Below are 23,031 nucleotides of genomic sequence, written 5' to 3'. Positions count from 1 at the left end.
ATACTAAAATATCAATTGCTAAATGATAAATAATTTAAAGTGTAAAAAGATAAGATTAGATAAATAGTAAATATCGCCGTAGAACTTTGAAATAAAACATACCATTTTCAGTCACTATTTGATTAAGCATATAATCTATATATTTACATATTTAATATTTTTTTAGCACGAAGAAACGCACTTTCACATATGCGTATTTAAATTGTTATTATATAAAGATAATATAATTTTTTAAAGTATATATAATTGTTTAAACCTATTTCGAGGTCTCTATCTTCGTGTTTTTGTTCTACATTTGTTTTTGGCTTATTTTTTTTTGCCAACTAAGTTCCTAAGATTGAAAAATTGCAAAAAATTTATCCTTGCCATTAAATCAAGTTAACGGGGTTGAATTTCACCTTAGTTATATAGATGAGGTGGACAAATATCTTTAAGTGGCCTGCACGGAACCTTTGACGTGGATTTTATTATGAAAATCTAGTTATTATTATCATTTTAACTTTTATTATTATTATTATTATTAATTATTTGTATTATTTAATTTTTATTCTGAATAAATTTTTTAAAATAACTGGAGCTTCTTCCTCCTTCCTTCCACAAACCCTAAAACTTCCTCATTGCACTATTCCTGCCGCTCCACTTATATTGCTGTCATACCGTCACCGACGACCACCTCTTGCACCGTTGATGGCTTTCCTTGCCTCAACCTTAAACCCCAAAACCCCACTTACTTCCTTAAGCTTCTCCTCCACCACCTCCACGCGAGCACTCGAAGTGGATCTCTTCTCCCTCCTACTACCCCTATCCGACGTTGTTTCGAACAACCTCTTTAAATTCAATGATTTCTTGAACCACGGGTTCCCAAACAGAGCCTCCAAATTCATTCTTGTTTCCGGGTTCGGATCCAGTAATTTATATATAACATAGTGTGCTGGTTTTGATATCCAGTCAGGGAACTGGTAATCTCTTCGGGAAATCTTCTTGTACATCGCTGGAATATCCAACCTCACCTTCAATTTTTTCCACTGCCACCACAACACACATGGTCAAGTTCTAACAACCCAAGATAAAAAAAAAAAAATAAAAAAAATAAAAAAAATTGGAAAACAGAACAATCACACCCATGCCCTAAAACAAAGACCAATCAATTTAAGAGAAAACAGGGTATTTACTTGCAAGCGGCGTTTGATCAAATCAATAGATTGAGCTATGGCGGTGACAGGACTCTTCCAATCTCCTTGGTTTCGTCCAGAATGTTCCAATTATTGGCTAGAATTTGTTGGACCGTGAGCCCACCAGAGGTTGAGGGCTCAGAGGCCCAAAAGCGAATTTGGAGAAGCGCATTAGAGAAGCTGAAACTTGGGATCGAACTTGAAGCGAAACAAAGAAAAACAATGTAAACGCAGAAACTAACAAGTCTATGAGAAGAAGAAAAGAAACAGTACCCCCACCTTTCACCATCAGGAGCACTCTTTGAAGACGATGAAGATCTAATGCCAACGTTCCTCTCTCTCTTAAACCCTCCACCGTTGGAGGCGACGAGCAGCGACGGGGGAGGCGCGGCAAGCAGCGGCAACAATGGTGGAGATGCAGAGGAAGAAGAAAACTGGATGCAGCGAAGGGTATACAATAAACAATATTTTTACAGTTTAAAATATTGCCACGTACAAGGGTATACATAATAAAACAAATATTAAAAGGTTCTGTGCAGGCCATGTAAAGATATTTGTCCACGTCACTCGCACCGCTAAGCTGAAACTTAACCCCGTTAACTTAATTTAACTGTAGGGGTCAATTTCTTGCAATTTTTCAATCTTAGGGACTTAATTGGCAAAAAAATAAGTCGAGGAAAAATATGGGACAAAAACACGAAAATAGAGACCTCCGAATGGGTTTAACCTATATAATTTTATAAAAACGATATTAAATAATATATATATTCTACAAGAATATCATTAATGTAACATCCCAAAAATATAGTTAAAACTATATATCTAAGAGTCATCACATTATAAAAGTCTACCTTTACTGCAAAATTATGTACATGACCGAGCGGTCTATACATACTATATCTATATGATCGAACGATCCTAGACTAAATAATTGGGTCCTCGCTGTACCATGCCTGCTCTAGCGAATAATCGTCTCCCTCTGCTCACATCCACAAGGTGATCATTGCAAATAAAGAATACCGAACGAGAAACATGAATAAGATAGAAAAGAAGGGTAAGCTAGAGTAATTTGATTGATTACACTAACAATGCAAATTAACAAATACATAATCATGTGTAAACCAAGAATTTCAAGCATACAATGCCAGACCATATAATACAGACAATGACCAAAACTTGACTTGACCATCCAGATTATATGAATATGTAGCTTGAGGTCGTTTGTGCACCTAGGGGTGTAGTAATTGGAAAACCATAAGCTGCTACCCGGGGTTAATTCGTTATAACTCACCTAAGAACCTATAGGCTAGGACCTCCTAACATTCTCACACAATGCATTACCCATCTCTACTTGAGAATTGGTAATCAACATGATTTCAGGATGAAGGTCGTGGATTTCGCTGTCCGTATTCATACTTTACCACTTTGATAACCAACACCGAGATATTCCTCCTTGGAATTCTCTTCCATACCAATTGGAACATAATACCTTACTGAAATATCCACATCATTACTCATGCACAACAGATTCATATAATTAAATTTAATAAGTTCTCAAACCACAATGGAACGTCACATGTAAGACCGAACACCCTGTGAACGTTGGAAATCAAACGGTCTCTCACTACCCAACGAACAAGATCGAACGATCCATAATAGATAAAACTGAAGAAGTGGTCGAACATTATTGAGGACAGACCACTAAGAGAGACCAAATACTATTTAACTTAGATCGAACACTTGTTAAGAGATAGAATACTATTTAACTTAGACCAAATACTAGAAAACTGAGTGTTGGTACAAAACTGAGCACTACTTAAGAGACCGAGTGTTAGTACAAGACCAAACACTCAGGACCGGTCACTGAAACATGATCGAACAGTCATTAACATGAAAGACCCATAAGAGACCCGACGCAGTTAAGATCGACTCAATACTAACTGAATACTAATATAAGATTGAGAACTTAGACTAGATTGAGTACTAGTGTAAGACCGTTCGGTCATTAACTGAAAAGCTCCACAGAAGCAGAACTCAGTTAAGACCGAACACAAGAGAAAGGTTGTACGGTCAACAAGTGACATTCGGCGAACTGCATAATTCTGCAGACTAACTACAGAATTATGGCCAACACCATTTTTACCATTTTTTTGCATTCTTATCAACTTCTAATCCTTCAAACATATATCAAACACATCTTTTACACTTGACTAAGATTATCTAAACCTTTCTAACATCATTTAGAGAGTTTCATCCTAGATTTGAGAGTTAATTATGCAGAATCATAGGCTCAAGGACCGAAAATCAGATTTCTTATTTTTAGTACAATTTTGAGTGACTTAAGGGTCCTAACAATTCCTAAAGAACTTGCCCAGATTCTCTATACAGATCAAACTCACATCGAACACAATTTCCCCAATTTCACCATCACACTTCCTTACAATCCACTTGGCCACTGAACCAAAATTATGCAGAAACACCGTCATCATGAACACAACATCTAACAGTCCACACCAACATCACCGAACACCAAATCATTCAATTTACACACGTATAGAATCATCAACAACATTTTCATACACCATAAACCAAGCAATTAAATTAACTAGCTTCCCTTACCTCTTGACCGAACAGAAAGCTTTTACACCTTCAGGAAAATTGTTTGAACTTCAAGAAAATCTAAGAACACCTAAAAATTACTGATTGAAAAGGAAAGATCAACCAAAAGACCAAGAACATGATTAGAAATGAGAAGAAGAAGATGATGAACACATGCAATGGGATTTCCCTTGCATGCACCAGAAAACCGAAACACTAAGAAGAGAAGATGAAACTCACTGACTCAAATCACTAAACTAATTGGTTGACAAGAAAGCCTTCAGCTCTAGGATCACTCGAACTCCTTCTGAACGAAGAACAAATGATCAACTGATGATAATTTGTAGAGAGAAGGAGGAGAAAAGAGGAGATCAAAATTTTGGAGAGAGAGTGTATGCAGAGAATGGAACGAAATTTGAAACTTTCATTTATATACCTCTCTGAAAACTGAATCGTCCAATCCAGTGCATACAGCTGTCCTTCTCTAATCTTCTTTAAATCTCTCGACTCTCACAATTAAAATAATAGGTAATTATTTTAAAGTAAAAAGTTTACTGAATTAATTTAAAAAAATTGTTTTATATTTATCGCATAATAAAATTATCTAATTAAAAAATAAAAAATATGAAAAAGTGTATCTTGTAACATTTCAAAATTTATAGTTTTAATACTATTAAAAATGATTATATCTTAAGAGGACAATTAACTAAAAGAAAACATAAAATATTATTATTAAAGTTATTCAAAATATAATTATAATTCAAACTTTATATACTATATATCTTATATTAAGAATATTGATTTTAAAATAGCATAAGTAAACAAGTTATTCTGGTTATCTATGCATAAACACCTTCGTCACTCAGTACCTGCTCTACTAAAATATTTTTCTCTATTCACACCAATCAAATAATCAGTCAAAGAGAAATAATCAAGCCAACAAACAAACTCAATCACACACATTAAACTAATTTATAAAAGACTTAAACATGCAATTCAATCAAGTCAGAAATATAACAATTTCATTCTAAAAAATCCATCAAAACCTAAATATATAGCTAGACTCTAGACTTGACCATCCGGATACGTGTATTGGTATCAAACTCTTAGGGATCTGCATGTGTAGTGGAATAACTTACCACTCAAACTACCACACTAGGTTAATTCATCAAACACTTATGGTCAAAATGATCTTAGGCTAAAGACCTCCTATTATTCCTCACGACATTGAAATGTCAAGATCATCCCCCATTTCGGAATCCCTACAATGATACATTACACTAAAGCACAATACTAAGATTTTCCGTATGGAATTCCTTTTACCACATACTTAAACTGAATAGACATCCATTATTACCATTTACAAGGCATTCATAATTACCAAGAACTACACATAACATTATAATAACCAACTTAAAAACAAACAAGAAATTAAAAGCAAGGAAAATAACATAAAAGACTAGAAACAGGGCATCCAATAATAATACAAGGTGCCCAACGAGCTACACTTCTCGCCTAGTGAGAGGACCTCTTGCCTAGTGAATTAAAGGAAAAAGAGGTCCAAACCTATAATGGAAAAGTGGCATTGAAGGCCTAATTCTACCACTTAACGCCCATAAGTTAGGGAGCTCACTAACTTCGTGGTGCTCAGTGCCCAAGGTGGCACTTATAACACCTCAATTTCAAAGATGTTACGGGTTATTAAGAATCGGTAAAATTCAAAATTTATCATGGCATGAAAATGTACTTAAAGAAAACCTTATCCAATTACATTATTTAGAGTAATAAAATAACGAAGGAAATACTCCAATTATATTGTCTTAACTTGTAAAACAAAATAGCTTAAAATAAATTTCAAGGTTATTCTTCATCCTCTCTCGAGTCAATTACGCCTCTGGAACATCTGTAACATTATATGCTCACGAATAACACATTATACAATCATAGCCGATAATTTCATTCACAAACACACAAACACACAAACACAAACATGTATGGGGTAAGCTACCGATAAATCAATCATAATAGAAAGATACATACATACTGACTATATCAACCATAATCAAACACACAAGGAGATACATATCTTCTAATTATACCAATGATAATCAAACAAACAACAAGATACATATCTTCTTATTATATCAATCGTAATCAAACACCTCATACATAGTAGTAATAATAATAGGATTTCTAATCCTCTAACATAAACAATTAATCATACTGAATTACTCGATCCTCGATCCCCGATCCTCGAACTTCGATCATCGATCCTTGATCTCTAACCCTTGATGTTATCACTAACATCTCAAACATAGACCTTTGGTCTATCCCCTCATTAGCACTGATGCTAACTACTTACTATAACCATTATAGTAACACCACTATCAACATAACATAACTTGGAGCATCTCAAGTAGCATGATCATCATCATAGATACACCACCATCATGACTATCCCAGTCATGAACAACACCATGAGCATCATCGTACCATAATACCATAGTGGAAATAGTTAATCTCACTCTTGCACCCTACCTTACCGACTGTAGCCGCTCCTACAACCCTCTTGTAGCCTCCCCCACAGGACATATGTAGCCTCCCCTACAGATCATCTCCTTCCAATGCACACAAGGAAAAATGAAGCACATATCCACAAATAGAACCAAGATTTACGAGGTACAACAAATAGACTTATCCTTCACTCTCATGCTCATTAATCACATACTTAGGTACATCCCAATACTCACTCATTTTTCACTCTCAACCACAAGTCAAACTGACCGTAAACATAAGCATTAACCTCAAACTCTAATTATCATTATGTTCCATAACTCCTCAGGCTTGGTTCACGTCCATTCTTCATTAAATTGTCCATTTTTCACTAAAATGCACTATGATAATCAATTATCGCTTAAGATAATCGATTATCTCAATGAAATTTACCCATAAACATCACACATGAATGAATAATCGATTATCATCCCAGATAATCAATAATCGATTATTCTTGAAACCATACTTAAAACCAACGCACAAATAATCGATTATAACTAATGATAATTGATTGTTGTAGAATCAAAACACATCCTGGACGTGATTCAAGCCTTGAAACATACATACATCAATCCTAGATCATGTGGAAACATAGTTAACACATCATACATGCATTCAAGCATCACACATCCATGTAAACATACTCAAACACATATAATACATCACTTGAATCATCCAAATCCAATCATTGACATGTTATACCCCCAATAATAGGGTGCAAAAAGAGTCTCCGATAAAAACACCAAATAATTTTTTCAGTCAACCAAACTAACTAAACATAATACTTACAAATGAGAATCAAGAAGATGAAAATTCTCCAAAATAGAGTTGTTAATGCGAGGCTGTTTTCTCCCAAACTAGACCTCCAATTGAAGATCCGAAACGGTCAGAATGAAGAACCGTACGTCTGGAACCAACTGTTCAAAACTTAGCCCGATCGAACGATGAGCGACTTCACAACGACAAAAACACCAGTGCAGATTTTATGAAATTATCCAAAATAGAGCTGGTGATGTGAGACTATTTTCTCCCAAACTAGATCTTTGATTGACGATCCGAACAATCAAAATGAAGAACCATACGTCTGGAACTCAGTGTCCGAAAATCAGTCTGATCCAACGATGAACGGCTTCACAACGACGAAAACACCAGTACTGGTCTTATGTTATGCGGGAATAACTTCTTCTCTTCCTTTCTCTCTCACTTGACTTTTCTCTCTCTTCAAATGACTCTAATGTGCCCTACTAATTTGACTCATCTCCACTAAAGCAAAGTGAGACCTAATGGTCCACATTATTTGACCTATTCTCCACACAGAAACGGAACCCAATAACCCAACAGTTACAACATATATTTGCATGGAAACCCCAAACCATCATAACTTTGTTCTCTCTTAGCATCAAACCCTTTGTTGGGATAACCCAACAAAACATACACAATACATTCATAGGGAAAACCCTTACAAATATTACATAAACCCTATGCCCAAGCATACACAAACTCTTATCCAACAATAACCACAGATAATCATAATCATAATTATGCACACATGCAGCAAAACTAGAATCAACCAATCAAGATAAATAATTCGTGGCATACAACAACAAATAAATAAAGGTAAGTTTCCCCATACCCTTGCCAATACTAGGGTTTTATCTAATTTCAAAAACACCATAAATCCTCCCTTGCACTAAGGTTTTATGCAATTCTTCCTCTTTTCTCCTAGAAAATGTTTTTTCTCACCCTTATCTTTCTAATTTTCATTTTTTGATTTTAGAATAACATAATACAGACCCCTTTTTACTCTTCTCCCTTTTATCTTCTTCTATTCTATATATATCTTTTTAGTTTTAATAAAATCTCTCCGTCTTAAAACCACTAAGATTTCCTTTTTTATTCTCTCTTAACTATTTTTTAAAATATCATCAACCACCCAATCTTTTTAAAATCAACGTAATCTTTTAAAATATCTAACAATATCTAATAATGATTTTCTCCAATAATAACATCTCTTTTAATATTTAAGCTTTTTTTTTTCAAAAAAAGTAAAAAGAAATATATAAAAAATTTAAAAAAAATCACGAACTAACATGTGAAACATTTTTAAGAGGGTTAGTACAAAATTAACGAAAAGACCTAATTATTATAATTTTCCAAAAGTAAGAACTCAGTTAAAAAAAAAAAATTAAAGAATCAAGAAAAGTTACAGAAAATAAAAATTATTTGAATATTAAACTTAGAAATAACTAAATTATATAAGTTATTACAAAACATTCATACTAAAAAGTTACAAAATTCTTTAGAAATCAGAAGATAACATGTTATTTTTATAAAAATAAAAGTCTTTAGACCGGTACCACATTAAACAATTTAATAAAATTAACATGATATATATTTTGTCAAATTTCTATATTTACCTCATCATGAAAATGTTTTAAGGAAAATTTTAGCTAAAATGGACCCCTGATAAACCTTCTTTATAAAGGATTGAGCAACAGTTGGGCTGGATTCAGGTCCTACCAGTGATACAAAATAGACTTTCATCAATCATTTGCAAGGCCTTTAAAACCACGGTAGTTGAATCGCGAATTTGTTTGTATAAGAAAACTTATTTTTCCTATCACGAATAGTTTCATATCACATATAGTAAGATTTGCAAACATTTAAAAAAAGTAACATACAAAGACATAAAAACATCTAATTAATATTAACAATTACATCAAAAAAGACTTTTGTTATGGGTTGATAAATATTTGACCCAAAAATAATAGAAAGAAAGGTGATACAAAAATAATCTCGATGGTAAAAAAATATATTCATAAAAATGCGTATTATTGGAAATAATATAGATTATAAAAGTATCTCATAAATTATAGTAAATCTTAGGCATTAAAATTTATGAATTTCTTAATATTCAATTATAACACAAAAAAATCAATAGAGAACAAGCAAAATATCTCTGGTGTGTATTGTGAGTCAGTCTTCTATGCATGTGAGGTGGAAAAGATAATAACCTAAACCGAAAAAGAGAGAAGAGGTTTGGACTTTTGGGTTGGACCGCATCAGCTCGCTTCGTGGGTGAAAACGGGCAACATCGTGCTAGTTTGCGATCTCACTCGCAATTTTATGCTGCGATTCAAACCAGGATCCAGTATCATTCGAGACATATGCTACAATTAGTATTTACATTTACTATCATGTTTTTAAACTGTAAATTAGGTACTTAAAAACCATAATCATGAAAGCTAGTAGAGCAACCAATTGTACTAAACTTACTCGTAAATTAGATACTTAACTACAAAAGCTAGTCATGTAACCAAAAGTATTAAAGTGTAATACAAATTATAAAAGAATATAAAAACTCTTAAGATAGAAGAATTGAAATGTAATATAAATTCTAGAATATTATAGAAAATCTTAAAATGAGAAAAAAAAAAAATCTACATAGATAGAAAGCCTAGAACTTTCTGTATAAGTTCTAGTTAGAATTTTCTAAAATAGTCATGAAAGAGAGATGAACTTTTTACATAAATTCTAGCTAAAATTTTCTAAAATACTCATGAAAAGGAGATGAAATCTATAAATACCCATGTGTACTATTATTTGAGACAAAAAGGAATTTTCTAGAATAGTCATGAAAAAGAGATGAAATCTATAAATACCCATGTGTCCTATCATTTGAGACAAAAAAACCAACATCTATAACAATTAAAAAGATAACTACAACACTTCTTCTATCAACTAAAACATTTCTTCACAACCTTAAAATACTAACAAAAAGTATGTTCAACCCTCACAAAAAATTCTCTTGTCGGTGTAAGAATATACAATTGTGATGAGATAACTTAAACATATGTTTTATCACTATGTAGGTCTCTTGTGAAAGCACTTCCTTGATGGCAAGGAAAGAGCGATTATCAGACCAAAAGACTTTCTATCAAGTCAGGAGAACTTCAAAGAAAATACAAACCAAATTTGGGTTGCAGTCTCATTCTGATTAAGTAAATTTGAAACAAAACAGTCTTGTTTTATTACAAAAGTGGGAAACTCATAAGGAGTTGGTGTGGTTGATACAGCTCCATTTTGTCCCAACACAAGCATTTGAATTAGTTGCAAAGATTTGGTATGCACACCCCAGCATCTGGATTCTGTTGTTCCTTCCATATTCTTCCTGTAACTCTTAGTTTGAGCTCCTTCTTATCACCTCCAGAGAAAAATAAGGCCATGTTTCGTTGAATAATGAGACCGTCGTGGCTATCCCTGACTTTCCTGTGGCTATCGCGAATACTTCGTGGTGTGCCCTCCCAAATGAGTTTCCTGCCATTGGCCCCAACCTCAAGGCTGTAGCTGTAGTTACGAGCCTCGTTCTCATCACCCATAAATCGAAGGAATGCCATGTAAACAGGAGCCACGCCAAGCTGGAAAGCTTCGAAGTGTAGGCAGAAGTATTGTCCAAAACAATGAAATACCTATGGAAACAAATGTCAACTGCTAAACAGGAAAATTACATGCATGCACAACTTAAAACATCATTTTAAGCTAATTCTACATTTATGTAAAACATAATTTCAATTTCTTTTTTCTACTTTTCTATCTTAAAATTTTTTATACAACAGTTTGTCTATAGAGAATGAAGTACATTTGAAACATTTTTCAATACCAGAAAAGAAATACAAATTCTTTAATTAATCCTTACTGTCTTCCAAACTTGGAAAGCTTGAGAACAAAGAAATAGAAATAAAGTAAGAAAAAAGAGAAACAAGAAAGTAAAAATATTAAAAAGAGGTTACTAACTTGCATAGTCTTTCTGTGCAAAAACAAAAATATTTGCTTAGAAATTTACATAATCAATCATATGAGGAATATTTTATTAATACTATATCAAAGATTGACTATTTCATTAATATTTTTATTCTTTATTATAATAAAATAACAATTATAAATAATTAAAAATACGAAAAAATAAATAAATAAAAATGAAATTATTAATAGTAATAAATAAGTATAGCTCACTATTCACATGTTTGTACCTTCTTTAACTCAATCCAAACAATTTCAATTTTTATTCTCTTTCTCTTCCTTTTTCTTTTTCACTTATTAACTTTCCATTATGTAATCCCATGACAGCATAAAAGGGATCGAAGTAAATAAATAGAATATTTCTTCCCAAAATAACCGTTTAAAAGATTTTCATATGGCAGCATCTCCTCACAACTGAGTGTTCCCACGAAAAAACACAGTTTGATGAGCATTTGAATGACCATTTGACACAGAAGTAATACTCTACGAATGAAATGTAAAACACTTACGGTTAGCATCCATGTTGCATTCTCTACTTCACGAGGATTGGATTTCACATAACGATGGTTGAATGTGCAACCTGTGTGCATGTCCACCTTATGATCATCCCTCAAATGTGCAACAAGGAAGGGAATGTCTCCAACAACAGAGCACTCTGATCCAGCATAAGGACAATTGTATGGTCTAAAATTGCATACAGTCTCATGCTTAAGCTTGCTGTAATATGGAAAGATCTCGGGACATCCAAGGGAATAGTACTTGCAAGGTAACTCAAGTGATTCAGCCACCTTCTCCAGTGCTAGACACCTAATATCCCCAAGCTCTTGTCTACAAGTGGGACATCGATTGTGCACCCTAGTTTTACAAGTGGAACACAATGTGTGTCCATTGTGACACTGCAAGAAGCTATATGTTACTCTTCTTTTCTTCCCCATTTAACAAATACATACTTTTCAGCAGGTTCGACTAATATACTCCAATCATTATAAGATCAACTTTAAATGATTATACAGGTTCATATGTTCAGACAATTGCAGACACAAATATTAGGCTGCATACGAGAAAATTAAGATAATTGTAGAAATAAATGTTAGGCAACATTCTACTGACAAGAAAGTTTTGGCCATAAATATACAAAGTATCCTCACTTATGCCAATACTCACAAATCAAATTTGGCATGTTTTATGAGTGCGTATAAATTTGGAATGTGGTCGTGCAAGAGAGAACAAGATAGCTCTGAACATACCAATACAAGTACTATGTTTTTGAAGAATAATTTATTAAATGTTATATATGACATCAGAGATTACCTAGATTCATCGTTAGGTCACCTACATTTGTCACACTCCACACGCCATAAACGGTATGAAGGGGTATTGAAAAGTCACCTTAAAGCAGTCATTGCTAGTCCACCATAGTTGTAGCCCTTTTAGAGACTGCCTTAATTGCAGTCAGAGGGCATTAATTTAATCTCACACATCAACTAGAGACTTAGTTTATCAAATTTAGGTAGTTATGATCTTACACGTCAATTTTGTGAACCTGCATATGTTTTAAAGCTTAAATTCTAAGACAAATCAAATTATCTCTTCTTTCCTTGTTTACAAAAATTATTGCTGTTAGCACTTTGCAAAAGACACCGGGTTTTGGCATTATTTATTAGCTATAATCCCAGTTGTCTCTGGTGAAAAAATTGACATACAGATAGGCCAAAAACGTTTACTTGATTTTTTACAGGTAAAAGTGTTTTTTTAAACCAAAAGTCACTCAGCAAATGTCCAAAAGTCTTTTCTCCCCTCACAGTGAAAAAAAAAAGTCGAAAAGTATTAGCATTTATTTAGTAAAGTTAGGAAGAAAATAAAAGAAAAAGTAACTCACATTCTTTCCATTTTTCATTTCATGAGAAAGGACAAGCATCTGTAAGTCTAATCAAAGAAGATATAAACTTCAATTTCACATTTTACTCCAAGTATATCTCATAAACGAAACCCAGTTTGCATGTGCAAAGTGGTACTAAACCTGACAGAAAATTTGTAATTCCTGAAGAAGAATGCAACTGCCATTCATATGTTCCATCGCAGGGTGCTAGCAGCTTTACATTTAACCATAAAAAATAAAAGTTAACAGGGACGGAGGCAGGCATGCATGTAAAATATCCAAAACTTTAATTACAATGGTAAATCGGTGAAAATGTTAGAAAAATTAATCATCCTTTCATGAGACAAACTAAATCAACTCCTTTTTTAAAAGATTAAAAATTACAAATACTGATCCCCAATTTCACATGCTGAGAACATAATTCTATGACTTTATAATGAAAAAAAAAAACTGTTAATCACAAGTATTTAGGAAAATTTATTATTAATTATGTTCTATAAATCTATTAAATTAGAATATATTATGTTACTTATTAGACAATAATAGCCAAGAACCCTCGAAAAAGAATATGCTTACAAAATGTTAAAATGTAGAAGAATGTTGTCATGACATGACAACAGTCATACACATAAAGCAAATTTTGAGGCATATATCCTGCAAGATGATATTCACTTGCTTCTCCGAAGACTTGTACCGACATATTTGGATTCAACACTCGATCATAGAAACAATGTTAAAGCCTCACATACAATGCCTAAAAATCAAGGAAAAGAGAATAAAAACAAAAGGAATTGAGAACGAGACTAAGATTGTACATAATCAATTTGGATTTAGGCCAAGAAGAAACTGGAACTTTATCTTCTAAGGGAAGGTACATATGAAGAGCATATATATGAATTAAGTCGAAAAAAGCATATGGTTGAGCACAGATAGAAGTTTTTGGGAAAAGAAAGGTTTATGCACGACTTACATCTAAGCTATGCACGACACATAATGAGGTCACTATCATGTAACTGTGAGAACTTCTAGACTAAGGAATTTCATATAAAAATAGATTTACATGTAGGACTCAGCCTTGGGTGTATGCTTATTTAATTTTGTCTACGATGTCAAATGAATACATGCAAAAGATTAACCTTAAATGCGTGTGTTTTGTGGATAATAAAGTTTCAAAGAATCAAGAGAGAAGAAATTAACTCTAAACTTGAGCTTTCAAGATAGAAATTAGAAGCAAGGGGGTTTTCTCTTAAATTGGGTAAAACAACCTATGACCATGCAGGTTGTTTAAGTTTAAGTATCTAGGATCAATTTTAAAAAATAATGGAGAAATTAATGAAGATGTCACACAGGATACAAACTGCAATGTTAAATTACAGGAAAGCATAAAAAGTTGTGACAACAAAGTACCTACTAATATTGGGAGATAATATTGGGGAAAGATTAAACGTGACCTCCATTATATCATTATCTATCAAAGATGGGTCTCGTACTGAAATGTCAATAAGTCATGGTAGTGTTGATATGCTTGAAGAAGAGTTCGAGAAGCATTCTGAGTTATGGTAAGTCATCTAGAGTTATGAAGGAAGATTGCCAATATAGTGAAAGTGACTACATATGTCTTCATTACAAGGAACAAGAGTATACTATGGGATAAACTCAAAGAAAGATACATCATCAGAAACACAATGTTGATTAATATCAAGAGAGAAACATTAATAACATTATCAGAATGATTTGTTAGAGTAAAGCCCAACACACCCTTATAGATTTTTTATTAAGTGCTATTAAATGACAAAATGCAAACATGAACATGCTTTGTCCGAAATAGTACATCAACATCTATATATAGAGAACTGTAACCCTAAAGTAATAATTACAAAAAAAATCTTTTGAACCTTCTAAGATCTTCTAACAACTCCTAACTATCTTCTAACAACTTCTAGTAGAATATTTAAAATCCAACTAACAACACTCTCTCTCAAGCTGGTCAATGGATATCTATCATTCTTAGCTTGCATGTAAGATCATGAAATCATTCAATGGGAAGTCCTTTTGCAAACAAAACTACTAATTGATGCCCAAATGGAACATAAGAAGTAGTGATAAGATTGCTATCCAGTTTCTCTGTAATAAAGTGTCCATCTATCTTTAAATTTGGTCCTATCATGTTGAATTGAATTGTAAGAAATGTTAATAGTTGACTTATTATCACAATAAAGAATTATAGGTTATTCATAAGCAACTTCAAGATCATTTAGAATAATTGTCAATCATAACAATTCATACACCCAATGTTTCGTAGCTTAAGATTCAACCTCTGCACTAGACCTTGCAACATTTTGTTTCTTACTTCTTCAAGTTGCCAAATTTCCACCTAGGAACATGCAATATCCAGAGGTGGATTTTCTATTTGTGATAGGCCCTATGATTTGTATCAATATACACTTAAATTTTTAATTTTCCATTCCTCTTGAACAATAATCCCCTTCCTGGACTTTTTTTTTTCAAATATTAAAGGATTTTTTTTTAATTTTCCATTCCTCTTGAACAATAATCTCCCTTGGATCATGCATGAATTGACTAAACTACACTCACAGAGCTTCCCAACAACTCTTTCATATTGACCTTTATTCTGAGTTCAATTGTCTTCATCACTCCCAATTTTATGGTTTTGTTCTATGGGAACTCCAACGGTTGCAAAATCAATCTTACTTGTTTCTTTTAAAAGATTTAGGACATTTTGAATACAGTAAATAAAGGAGATTTGATATCCTCTAATAATAAAGATAATTAAGCATAACTCAATCCCACAACCAACTTGTAAGGTGAAATTTACACCTACTTATATATATCATGGTAAATTTCTAATTTATGCAGGATCTCCAACACCAACCCCTCACACGGATGACTATATCAAGCGTGGGATGACTATATCAAGTGTGGGACTAGATACTTATAGGTGGTACCATAGTGGCCCAACCGTGGATGTCATAATAAGTCCAACAAGTCTCATTAGGATAAACTATGATACCATGTTAAACTACACAAGACATTGAGCTAAAACTGAGTGTTTCTAAGACAACACACACTTTATTTATCTTGTAAAAAAAATGAATACAATAAGTAAAAGAGATTCAATATTTACATATAAAAATAAAAATATGATACGAAAATAAACAAAAATTATCCTAACAATAATTATAATATAAGAAGCAAAATCAATATCCAATAGTGGGAAATATTTGGAAACATATTTCTCCTCTAACTTATATCTATAACAAGTAGAAATTGAACGTTTACTTACAATAACAAAATGACAATGATTTAACCATTGGAAACCTACTTTAATCTTATTAGACATCCAACAATGTTGAAGCACATCCAACCTGAAGCATTTTGCACGAGATAGAAGAACCAAAATTTACAAGTTTAGCACTTTCCGTCTTGGGAAATGAGTGCTTATGTAATTGAGATCAGAACTTCCTCAACTATCATTAATGAACACATGGATATGGTTCCTTAATTGCTTCAGAGCACACTACATAAATAATGTTAAACGCTAGTAATCTACCATGCATGATGTTTCCAGTATAGGAAACAGTATCTACAAAGTAGCACTAAGTCAAATGATCATTGATCAATTTGCCATTATTACATAGTATGAAATGATAATGAGCAAATAAACTTTCCTCTGCAAAATTATATTTTCTTAAAAATCAGTGATATCAAATACAATGGCCAGTCAAATTCGCTGACTCAATCACTACCATTGCAAGCATTGACCCAAGACTTATAAATCAAATGCAATCAATTGTGCTCAACAAGACATGCTACTTGATAAATAGTGCTTTCTCAAATGCAATGGAAACCTAAATCTCCAAAACCAAATCCAAAACTTCCCTAAACCCCGAGAAAAAGCCAAAACAATGCTCAGAATAAACTCAATTCTACTCCAAACCAATCGAATTCACCAAAAAAATCTCAATAAATATTAGAACAAAAAAAAGAGTTTTTCTTCCCACACCCCACAACCCCAATAAGTAATTACATATCAAATTACCCAATAAAAACACAAATAAGATGAAAATGAGCACAAGAGCTGACCTGGTGAATAGGGGGGTACATTGAATTTGTGCAAACAGGACATTCAAGCAACTCATGAACGCTGGTTGCAGGAGAAATGGCGGTTGCTCCCATAACATTATTGCTATTAGCACCGCCATTACGAGGCTTGTTAGAGGAAAACTCAGAGTGATTATGAGGATGCAGAGTGTGGTGTTGGATCTCATCCTCATCCATGCCATCAGAAAATGACACACAGTCAATGATGTCCATCTCCATTGATTCACCAAAACCCACTAAGGAAACAAACAACCACTGATCAAAACTGAATTTTCAACCAATTTAATTACCTAGGTACTTCTCCCTTTCTCAATCTTCTTTCCGTGCCCTCACTATCCCGGAAAATTTTGCTCAGGAAAAAGAAGAGGAGTAAAAAGAGAAGAGGAGAAGGAAGATGGGGATGGTGGTCATGGATCGATCCAATGGGTGGACTCGGACAAAACCAAACACCTTTCTGTGGAAGAACAGGTTCTTTTCTTCTCTCTCCCTTGCCGAGGTTGAGGGTGTCTGGAGTGTAAATTGGGAGAGAGAACCCAAATGAGAATTGCTGGATATGGTAATTTGGATAGTTCACTATTTGATCCGACGGTTATACCACTCATTTTTGTTTTGTTTGGTTAAAATAGTCGTATTACTCTGAAAATCTTAATTATTAGATTCTTATATTTTGATTGATTTTAATTAGATTTTATTTATTTTTAATTATGCAATAATTATATTTTTTTTATCATTACTATACTAACAGAATAAATAATGCCTTGCTCTGGTGATTTTTGTATTTATTTTTTAATGTGTTATACTTTTTTATTAAATTTTTTTTCAGTGGATAAATTATGGTCTAAATCTCAATTTAATCTATATTTATTATGTTGATTTAATTTTATTTTTTCTAAATCAAACAATTTTCTCTTTCAAATTTACATTTTTATTAAATTAATATTTTACATTAAACTTTATATTCATCATGTTTTAAAGTTTTAAATATATTTATTTTATATTGTTATAAAAAAATTTTAAAATTTTATATTTAAATTTGTTCAATTGTTTTTAAACTAACAAGGGATAGAAATTATATTAATATATAATATTATATCAATATTTGAAATATAAATTTTGTAAATATATATAAATATAATTTATATATTATTATTTAAAATATATATTCAAATAGAAAATATAAAGTTTAATATAATAAAATATCATCACAAATGTAAGAATATCTTATACTTTTTTATTTTTTTACTTTTTTTTTTAATTTTTTTCACTGGGTAAATCATGGTCTAAATCTCAATTTATCTATATTTATTATGTTGATTTATTTTTTTTTTTTAAATCAAACAATTTTTTCTTTCAAATTAACATTTTTATTAAATTAATATTTTACATTAAACTTTATATACGACTTGTTTTAAAATTTTAAATATATTTATTTTATATTGTTATAAAATTGTTTTAAAATTTTATATTTAAATTTGTGCAATTGTTTTTAGAGTTAAATATGCTTTTAGTTCCTGAAGTTTCACAGATTTTTGGTTTTAGTCCCTGCATGAAACATTGATGACATTTCATCCTCTTAGTATGAAAACTCGTATTTTTAGTCCCTAAAAACAGACGCCGTTAGTTTTTTTGTGATGTGGCTAACGACACAACCACATATTCTTCCACATCCATTGACCATTGCTTGCCACGTTGGTGTTCTTTATTTGGATTAACAAAATTTAATTTTGCACGTGTGGATACTCTTTTCTATCATATTATTAGACAGTTCAAACTACAAAATAATTTATTACAATGGGTCAATTAGTCCAGCCCAAGCCTAAACATCCAGCGGGTTCCTTGGTCAGAAAAGAGTTACTGTCGGTCATCGCGACTCCATGGCAGCCCGCCCAGTACCTTCATTGGCGCCACTCGCGTTTCCAACAAGAGCCACCAGAGAACAGCGGATCTCCCAAACGCGCAATCAACAACAACTCTAAATCGAAACTCCAAAATCTCTAATCGCAAAATCAAAACAAGAACAAAACCCCAATACCAATTAATGAAAACTCAATTACACCAGAAATTCATAATTCCTCAATCTCAACAAAACCCTAATCTTTCAATCGGAACCCTAATCCCAATTAAGGAAAACCAGACCTGCAGAGAAGATCAAGACCAACCCCAAATGTGAAACAACAACCCAAGAATTTGGTGAGCACCCGAAACCCTAAATCACAAAATGGAAGAGAAGGAGAAGAAGAATACAACCTCCGTCCATGCGCCGCGAAAAGCCGCCACTGCAACCTACGCCGTCACGAAGGAAACACCACGCCCTCAACGCGCCTCTACCGCGCAGTCGCCTTCCTCTCACCAATATCGCCGCGCCATAGTTGTCTTTCCCCAAGGCTGGGTGGTCCGCGAGAATGCAGATGGAAAAGAAGCTCAAAGCTTCTGGTTTAGATGCGAAGAAAAAGAACCCAATTTTCTACTTAGGGTTCACTTTCACGAGAAAGAAAAGAAAACTTAGAATAGTTTTCTCATTGGGAGAAGAAAAGAAACATCTGGTGCAGATGCTTCAGAAACAAAAGTATTAATTATGGCTTGAACCTAATTAAATTTTGTTAATCAAAATGCTAAAAAAACACCAACGTGTCAAGCAATGGTCAATGGATGTGGAAGAATACGTGGTTGTGCCGTTAGCCACATCACAAAAAAAACTAACGGCGTCTGTTTTTAGGGACTAAAAATACGAGTTTTCATACTAAGAGGATGAAATGCCATCAATGTTTCATGCAGGGACTAAAACCAAAAATTAGTGAAACTTCAGGAACTAAAACATATTTAACCCTTGTTTTTAAACTAACACTGAGATAGAAATTATTAATATATAATATTATATAATTATTTGAAAATATAATTTTTAAATATATAAATATAATTTCTATATTATTATTTAAAATTATATTCAAATAAAAAAATGTAAAGTTTGATATAATAAAATGGGTAATTAGTGTTTTTGAATGTGTTAGAGAATAATTATTGTTATTTATTTTATTTTATTTATATTTTTCTTAAGGTTTTATCTTTATTTAATTGATGCTGAAATTAAATAAAACGGGTGTATGAAGTAAAAGAATTTGAATTAAATAAAATAAAAGGATTAGATAGAGTTGGTTTTAAAAATATATATCATAATAAAAGATAAAATATTAAAGATATAGTTAAGATGATTTATAAATATTACGACATAGAGAAAATGAGAGATTGTGTTTAAATATCTTAAAAACTCAAAATCAAAGAGAAAAGCATACAAGATACACTTTTGGGAAAAAAGAAAAAGAGTAACAGAAAACCTTAAGTTGAAAAGAAAATTGGTAATGTTTTAAAACATAGATAAAACCTAAGGATTGACTAAGGTAAAGAGAAGTTTACCTTCATTTTATTGTATGATGAGTGGAAATGTACTATTGATTTTATTTTATTCAATTATTTATTTGCATAGTGATAATTTAATCTGAATCCTTTATACCATGGATGGATGCTTATGTGTTGGTTGTATGGTTCTTGAATTTCTCTTTTTGGATTGGCTTGAAACCATGAAAGAAACATAACTGTATTTTTCTTTTAGACTAATAAACATTGGTTTATACATAACTCACGTAATTGAGTTTAAGCTAATCGGAATCAATATTCCTTTTATTAATTCTCAATATATATTAAGAGTTAAGGTTTCTATTTAATTGTAATTAGAAAAGGATTTGGGGTTTCTTTAAATCAGGGGTTAATTAGATTTTTTTTTGTTAACAGAACTCTTAAGCCTTGTTTTCTTGAGTGGATTTGGGGGAGAGTAGTTGAGAGGATTTGATCATAAAATTTTTTTGTTGTTTATTTGAATAGATTTGGAGGTAAGTGAGAGTGAATTTGGAAGTAAATTTTTTTAATTTGTCACATAAATTAAATCCTACACTAATTCTCACAAATTTTACTTCCAAATCTATTCTCACTTACCTCCAAATCTATTCAAATAAACAACAACAAAATTACCTTCAAATCCTCTCAATTACTCTCCCTCAAATCCACTCAAGTGAACAAAGTCTTAAAGAGAGTCCAAACCAATTGTGTTTCTAAGCTAGATAGTTTTTTGGGTGTTGCTCTCTCCACCTCTCCAAGTGGGTCCTGCAACTCCCCACTATTTTAATTTATTTCAAAAATATTTTATACCTCTCCACTATTTTCTTTATTCCAAAAATACCAAACACCTCCCCACTATCCTTAATAATCTTTCTCTTTCTCTCTCTACATTAATGAAGCATTCACATGGCTCATTAATGGAGCATTTACATGACTCAAATTTGAACTTGTGATATATTTTCTTAAATAAATTTGATTTATTTTCGCTATTGAATATATTTTTTTCTTTTCAAATTACTTAGTAAATGGTAAATTTTTGTTCTAAATTTCTAGAAAAATGTTTATATATGTGTGTGTTTTTTTTACATATAATATCTATAATTTTTAACATTATATTATGTTTTAACTCATTGACATGTTTGACTCAAATAACTTGAATAAAATATTTAATTTATTAGATAAATAATATAAAAATATTATTAAATACTTAAAATATAAAAAAGTTATTTGTTAAAGATTTAGAATTTATTTAGTTCTTTCGTCATTATAAAGTTAGTATATAATAATAATAATATATCATCGTGTTTTTACTTAACCAATTAAGACTTAAGAACTATATTTTGGGGTTTCTAAATGCAAAACGATAAAAGTAAATATGCATGCAATTTGATCAATTGAGGCTAAACACAAAAGTGAATGGATGATGTTGATAGTATGAGTTGAATATGCTGTTAAGGTTTAGATTTCACCTACTAACTCTCGTGCATAAACGAATTCATCTTCTTCATTAATGTTAATGCCACTTTCTAATTTACTTTAAACCCGATGTCTCGGTCAAGAAAGCCTATTCTTAATTACTAGTTCACAATGTCTTGTATCCTTAGCAAGTAATTATGCGTCACATTCGCACAAAAGCTTAAAGGCAACCAACCCTCCTATCCCTATGTCTAGGTAATATTGCTTTTGGGAGAATTCCCTAGATTATGATTTGTAAGATATGTCTCGATAACAATCTCAGGAAGAGAAGAGGAGAGCTGTCACATCCCCAAATCGTCCAACCCTATCAGTACGGAATCTCCTAATACTTAGACAAATCATAAGATTTATGTCATACATGAATAAAACATCACAAGCATTTGAGCACAGAAGAATATCTCTAAGAATTAATGAAAGAAGCATATATCATAATAAGAATCAATTCAAATACAAGAAAGTTTAGAGGTTACATCTTCCCCAATAACAAATGAGATTAGTTCTCCACCATCATGAAGAAACTAGGTGTATAATGGAATGAAGTGAAGATAAAAACCCTAGAAAGAGAAGAGGAGAGCTCTCACATCCCCAAATCTGCCCCTAAAGGGGTGAAAAACGTGTTTCTGTGCTTAAGCCATCAAAAGATACAAACCTTAAGACGTCCAGGTCTTTAAATAGGGCAGAAAAATAACAAAAAAACGGGTCCAAGCCCAAAATAGATCATAAAAAATAACAAAAAACAGGTCCAAGCCCATGTCGCCGGCGCTCAATGCTCAAAATGGCGCTCAGTGGTAGGTGCGGCACTTAAAATGACGCTCAACGGTGACGCCCAAGCGCGAAACAAAAGAAAATTGCACTTAACTAGCGCTCAACGCAAAACTGGTGCTCAGTGCCACTGCTCAGCCCAAAACTGGCGCTTAGCCCCAACAGATTTTTCAACACTGCGTTTTTTCTCTTTTTCTGCAGTTCTACTCGCTCCTTGAGTTCCAACTCCTTCATACCTTGACTCCTCTTCCAAATCACTGCATTAACCTACAAAGT

The 23,031-nt window shown here is 32.4% G+C and overlaps 1 pseudogene; it reads right to left on the bottom strand.

Annotated features, from left to right (window-relative positions):
• Positions 1-10,061: 10,061 nt before the first annotated feature.
• LOC106764898 lies at positions 10,062-17,706 on the bottom strand (annotated as a pseudogene).
• Positions 17,707-23,031: the final 5,325 nt, after the last annotated feature.

The sequence above is a fragment of the Vigna radiata genome, chromosome 6 (assembly GCF_000741045.1).
Source record: "Vigna radiata var. radiata cultivar VC1973A chromosome 6, Vradiata_ver6, whole genome shotgun sequence".
Taxonomy (NCBI): Eukaryota; Viridiplantae; Streptophyta; class Magnoliopsida; order Fabales; family Fabaceae; genus Vigna; species Vigna radiata.
The sequence above is the reverse complement of the archived record's forward strand: the minus strand, read 5'-3'. Positions and strand labels throughout refer to the sequence as shown.